General features: G+C 37.3%; 1 protein-coding gene across 1 annotated transcript in view; it reads left to right on the forward strand.

Annotated features, from left to right (window-relative positions):
* Positions 1-1,466: 1,466 nt before the first annotated feature.
* The window catches only part of LOC107713562 (death-inducer obliterator 1), a 46,824-nt gene continuing 41,915 nt past the window's right edge, over positions 1,467-6,375 (forward strand). Inside the window, exon 1 of the mRNA XM_016519111.1 lies at positions 1,467-1,608. The gene's annotated coding sequence lies outside the window, so the exon portion shown is untranslated. The remainder of the gene's footprint in view (positions 1,609-6,375) is intronic.

Here is a 6,375-nt window from a genome sequence, read left to right on the forward strand (position 1 = left end):
ATTAGTCGACATTATCGACAACGTCGACAATAAAAAATTGTCGACAAATATTTTTGTTGTCGAGTAGTCGTTTGATCTCATATGACCTAATGTAAGAGCCTGCAATAACACGGTTTGACCAGTGTGGCGCTGTAGCGCAAGACTGTAATTCAGCTCTCCTGATGCCATTCAAGAGAAGAAGACACAGCGCTTCAGACAGAGCGGAGACATGGAAAGAGAGAGTTGCGTTACATTTTTTTTATAGATTATTATAAAGCATTCGATACTGTAAACCACAATTTTTTATTTGAAGTTCTTGATTTCTTTGGTTTTGGCAACAACTTTATCCGGTGCATTCGAACATTATATAATGATTGTAATAGCTCTGTTAAACTACCCTTCGGGACCACTGCTAGATTGAATACAGGTAGAGCTGTTAAACAAGGAGATCCTTTATCTCCTCTGTTATCTTTATTGCTCATGCAAGTATTGTATCTTCATATTAAAATCAATCCATTCCAAGGTATCCAGTTTAACAAAAATGTAATAATAATATTCTTAGAACGATTTGCCAAATTTCCAGTGTTCCTTTAGCCATTGGTTTCTGGAGATTTCAAGACGTCAACTGACAAGAAACCTTTAAGATCTCCAGACGTTTTTGTATCACACATAAAATTAGTAATAATAAGTATCATACAAGATCGTTCATCATATTTATCCTGTAAAACAGCTCATTGCAAAGTTTTGTAAAGACATTGACTTGAAGTGTGTTTTCTGTAAAGAGGAAAATGAGAGTATTGTTCATTTATTTTATGATTGTATTTATACAAAATTATTCTGGTTTTTTTTTGCAAAGCTTTGTAAAGACATTGACTTGAAGTGTGTTTTCTGTAAAGAGGAAAATGAGAGTATTGTTCATTTATTTTATGATTGTATTTATACAAAATTATTCTGGTTTTTTTTGTTAAACAAAGTATTAATATTGAATTGCAACTCAAAGAAAAGGCTGTTTTATTTTTTTATGAGTATACGGTTGACTTCAAGATTTGGTATATTGTGAATTTACTCATTATATATGGAAAATTCTTTATTCACAAATGCAAATGGGCAGTGAAAAAACCTAATTTTACTCATTTCAGAATAGAAATAGGTCACTACTTGTATACGTTAAAAGAAACAAGAAATAACAAAGCAAAAAAAACTGTAAATTACTTTAAAGCCTTAAATCTATTCTTTGAATAATTTGTAATTATTTGTACTTGTTTACAGACGTGATTTTTTAAAATTGCTTTTCTTATTTAATTTGTATTTATTTATTTTAAGTATTTGCTTTCATTCAGTTTAAATGTAATTGCCCTTATATGTTCTTTGTTCTAAAAATGAGTGAGATGCAACTGCTGTTTGTCATCCAGTCCGCCAGCGGCGCTATTCGTTTCCGGTGATGCGGCGCGTGGCGTCTTCAGTGCGTCTGCGTCACGCCCCTCTCACGGACAAAATGGAGGAAACACTCGGCGTTTGTTTGTTTGAGTGCAGTAGACATTAATAATCATTAATTAGTTTGCTAACATAAGTTAGAGCGTGCATGTAAGCGCAGACATTACGCTGTGCGGAGTGCGCATGCGTTGAAGGGTGAGTTTTATTATAAGCCATTGTGTGAGCGAAGGGTATTGTAACGTTACTTACAGTTGTTTATTCATACGCTCTGTCTTTTGTATGTTTGTCTCTTGTAAAAAAAACATTTTTAAGTCTAATTATCGTTTTAATGGTCTAAATGAAAGCTGATCAGTTCATTGACAGCCATTCATGATGCTGTGGTCTTGTTTAGCTTTAGATAAATGTGAAATGCATCTCTCACACACGTAAGACGCAGTGTTAATATTACAGCATGAGAAGAACGTTGTAAAGTATTTTATATGTCTTCGTTTTAATTTATTAAGCTATTATATCGTTTATAATACATAATGCTATGAAGTACACAATTACGATCTACCGTATGCTACCATTTATCAACGTATGGTTGTAATAAACAAATGCTGCAAAATATATGATCATAGCAGACAGACTTTCACTAGTATTGAATCTAGAAAGATCAGTAAATGTACTTTGGCAACCCACTATGCACACCTTGGCAATACCATTGGCAGTCATTTTTTTTAGTTTACTCGCCAGACTGATATACTATACTATTTTACACACACGCACACACACACACACACACACACGCGTACACACACACGCATACGCACACACACACAAACACGCATACACACACACACACGCATACACAGACACGCACGCACGCACACACGCATACAGTGGCGGTTCTAGCTCGTATGGTGCCCTGGGCGAACCACCCCTCTGCCACCTCTAAATGAAATTAATTTGACAAATTTTATTTTATATAAATGTATATAGTTAGATTATTACAAATAATTAAAAAATACAAAAAATCCCTCCAAAACTGCACAACTTTACAGTAAAAATAAAGTGAGTAATGTTACATTTGTTTAAAAAAACGACATTATGTAACAATATCACATTTTCTGTCTGATTATGTAAGCTAGTTGGACGAAAAAGGATTGTTGTTGCCCTATATGTGTAATAATTGCAGCATAGCATAATATTCGTCATATATTAGTCTATTTTAGATGAATGATAGCTGCATGCATACCATTTATCTTTTGCGCATCCCCCCCCCCTCCCCTTTTTTTTGAGGTGATGTAAAATAATGAAATGAATGAGCTGAAACGCTGGAGTTTTGTTGAGTGCACGCGCTTGCTGAATTAATTCTGCGTACTCATGAATTCTCTCATCATAAACAAAGTGCAGATGTGCGTGTGACGTAAGTAAGAGATTCATTTCACAGTGTAGACAGCTTCAGTGATTATAACGGGAGCTTTTAGAGAGTGCTTAAACTCGCGCTAGACTAGGGCTGGGTATCGTTCAAAAATGTTTGATATCGATACCGATACCTTGACTTCGATACCAGTTCCTGAACGATACTTTTTTCGATACCAATTTTATCACTCGCTTTCGGTCATGTAGTATGAACGGACATCTTCATATGATTGAAACTCTACTCAGCTCCCGCGCTACTCTCCATTGGAAATTAATGACTTTCGGTCTGTCATTTGTCGGAGATAGTGGAAAGCCGGCTTGAAACCAAGTGGAAACGTCAGTATGACAAGGATCGTTTTCATTTTAAAACATAAACGCAATGAGCTACTGTCACCGATGACAGACTACTAATTCAAAGTGTAAATCTATTGTCATAAGGTGGCAGCAGCAGCTGTGTGTTCGACTTGAAACAGACCGATCAGTGTAGGACCAAAATATCTTATTACCCCAGGGCTCCAGACTAAAGGTGTACTCACACTAGGCTTTTTGAACCGAGCGCGTTTGACCCCCAAAGCCCGGTTTGATTAGTGTGAGCACTCCGTGCCGCGCTCGGGCGCGGTTCATTTAGCCGGCCCTGGCCCGGTTGGGCTCGGGCGCGGTACGCATGCAGTGTGAGTGCTAACCGCGCCGGAGCACGGAACAGATACTATTTTGTGTGCGCTACTGTCATCATAAGAACTACTACTGTCTTCTCAAACATATTCTATTACTACTAGGGATGTAACGATGAACCGCGAGCTGGTTGAAAATTGATTCAAATATGTGACGATTCAAATCGGTTGAGATGCTAAACAAATCACGATTCAATTAGGGGTAGGAGTTTATATGAATGAATGTCTGAGGGGAGCTTACTGACTTTAGAAAAGTTTAGATGTTATTTCTTCTTTTCATCTTGCCTCTGTATAATGCATATTAAAAGTTCATAAGTGCATTTACAGCGGAAACCAAGGAAACGCTTTAAGCGCCACCTGCTGGCAGAGAGTGTGATCGATCTGCGCCTTACTGACGTTGATGAGATTAACCCCTTAGGTATCGAAATTTGGTACCGAATGACGAGACGTTTTTCGATACTCGATGGTATCGAGGCAATTCGGTCGGTGCCTAAAAAGTATCGAACTCGATACCCAGCCCTACACTAGACTATATTCAGTTATGTTCTTTGATCATTTAAATGTTCTTTGCTCACTTTCAGTAGGGGTGGGCGATATTGCCTCAAAATTATATCACGATATTTCAAGAATATTTGCGATGACGATATACAAAAAATATGGAACAACGTTTTATTGGTGATTGCAGTTGGCAGGCAGCAGCATTTATTAGTGCAAACAAAATAAAGGGCATTTATCCTTTTCCAATGAGCTACTGTCATCGATGACAGACTACTAATTCAAAGTGTAAATCTATTGTCATAAGGTGGCAGCAGCAGCTGTGTGTTCGACTTGAAACAGACCGATCAGTGTAGGACCAAAATATCTTATTACCCCAGGGCTCCAGACTAAAGGTGTACTCACACTAGGCTTTTTGAACCGAGCGCGTTTGACCCCCAAAGCCCGGTTTGATTAGTGTGAGCACTCCGTGCCGCGCTCGGGCGCGGTTCATTTAGCCGGCCCTGGCCCGGTTGGGCTCGGGCGCGGTACGCATGCAGTGTGAGTGCTAACCGCGCCGGAGCACGGAACAGATACTATTTTGTGTGCGCTACTGTCATCATAAGAACTACTACTGTCTTCTCAAACATATTCTATTACTACTAGGGATGTAACGATGAACCGCGAGCTGGTTGAAAATTGATTCAAATATGTGACGATTCAAATCGGTTGAGATGCTAAACAAATCACGATTCAATTAGGGGTAGGAGTTTATATGAATGAATGTCTGAGGGGAGCTTACTGACTTTAGAAAAGTTTAGATGTTATTTCTTCTTTTCATCTTGCCTCTGTATAATGCATATTAAAAGTTCATAAGTGCATTTACAGCGGAAACTGCAGGCCAGCGGGGGAGTGGGGAGGGGGGATAATCGCGCTCTGTTCAAGGCAACCGTGCCTAGTGTGAGTACACCCTAACATTTGAGAGCAGTAGCACCAGCGCCACTAAGTTCTGCAGACCGTGGTGCGAGGAGCAGATTTGGTAGCGCTGGGGGTGGTGTGCGGGAGTATTAAAATATAGATCATTTAATCATAAAATTACTATTGTTCTGCATTAATAAGTGCAGTTACTAATAATATTACATGTTCATTTCTTGTTTATTGTTTATATAGATTTGACAGTAAAGCACAAAGCTTGAGTTAAAGGGGTCATATGATGCGATATAGAGGACCTACAATAATGTACAGTATTTGAAAAATAATGTGTTTTTTGAACATTAAAGCATGTCAACATATTCTGTTACACCAAATACACCAAATAATGATCTTTAAAAAAGCATCATATGACCCCTTTAAGATACATACAAAATTTACTTTTATTAACAACAGTAAGAGGTGCAAAATCTAATTTTTATATAGAAAAATTATATATTCCACTCTTATTAAATGTACCATTATTCTTCTAGTATATGGAACTGACCAACTTCAGTGATTGTGTGATTTAGTAGCGACTTGAAGAAAAGTTTGTTTTTCAAGGCACTTTGTGACTTTTCTTACTTCATTCACAAAAAAGTGTAACATTCTGACAATCTGATTTCTTGATGATTTTATATTTTATAATAGTGATTTTATAATTTCAAAATTCCGCTCTAGTGATACTTTGATGTCATACACCGATCAGTCTGCGCAGAGCTGCTTCAAGTTGAACACACCTGTTGGGTTTGTGGTGTGTTGTTGTTGTGCGCGCTAGGGAACGTAAATGCGCCATATGTCATTACGTCGCTATATCATTGATATCGCGATATGACACTTTTTATTATCATGTAAAAATGTATACCGTTATTATCGTGGATGGTATGATATGAGTTGGACAATATATGACAATATAATATGACAATAAACGCTTTGAATCCTTGAAAATGGCACACCCCAACCCTCTACATTGCGAGTAAATCACTCGCATATGCGACTAAATCTTACTCTGGGCGACTAAATAATGTCTAACATTAGCCATTGGCTAATAAATTCTTAGATTTTACACACCAGTATGTGTGTGAGAGGCGTTCAACACAGATTTTCACTCGATAAACACGCTGACTGAGCTTTCCCCTCAGAAATTCTGTTGAGTATTTAAATTTTTTAAGGCATAAAACATTAATTTAATTTATCTTTTAAATAATTAAAATTAAACACATTTTATTTTTTGGGAAAATAAAGGAGATTTAATATTACATTATTTCATTAACACATAGACACGCAGAATTCATATTTAAATATGAATCGTTTTTGCGGCTTAATATTTACAAATACTAGTGGGAGTGGGAGTGTGCTCACTTGTGCGCGATACAGAGAGCGTGACCATAACGTAGAGACAGAAATGACATGCTGTCGTGTAAATAAGATAAATAACATAATC

The sequence above is a fragment of the Sinocyclocheilus rhinocerous genome, unplaced genomic scaffold, assembly GCF_001515625.1.
Source record: "Sinocyclocheilus rhinocerous isolate Xijiao unplaced genomic scaffold, SAMN03320098_v1.1 scaffold1049, whole genome shotgun sequence".
NCBI lineage: Eukaryota > Metazoa > Chordata > Actinopteri > Cypriniformes > Cyprinidae > Sinocyclocheilus > Sinocyclocheilus rhinocerous.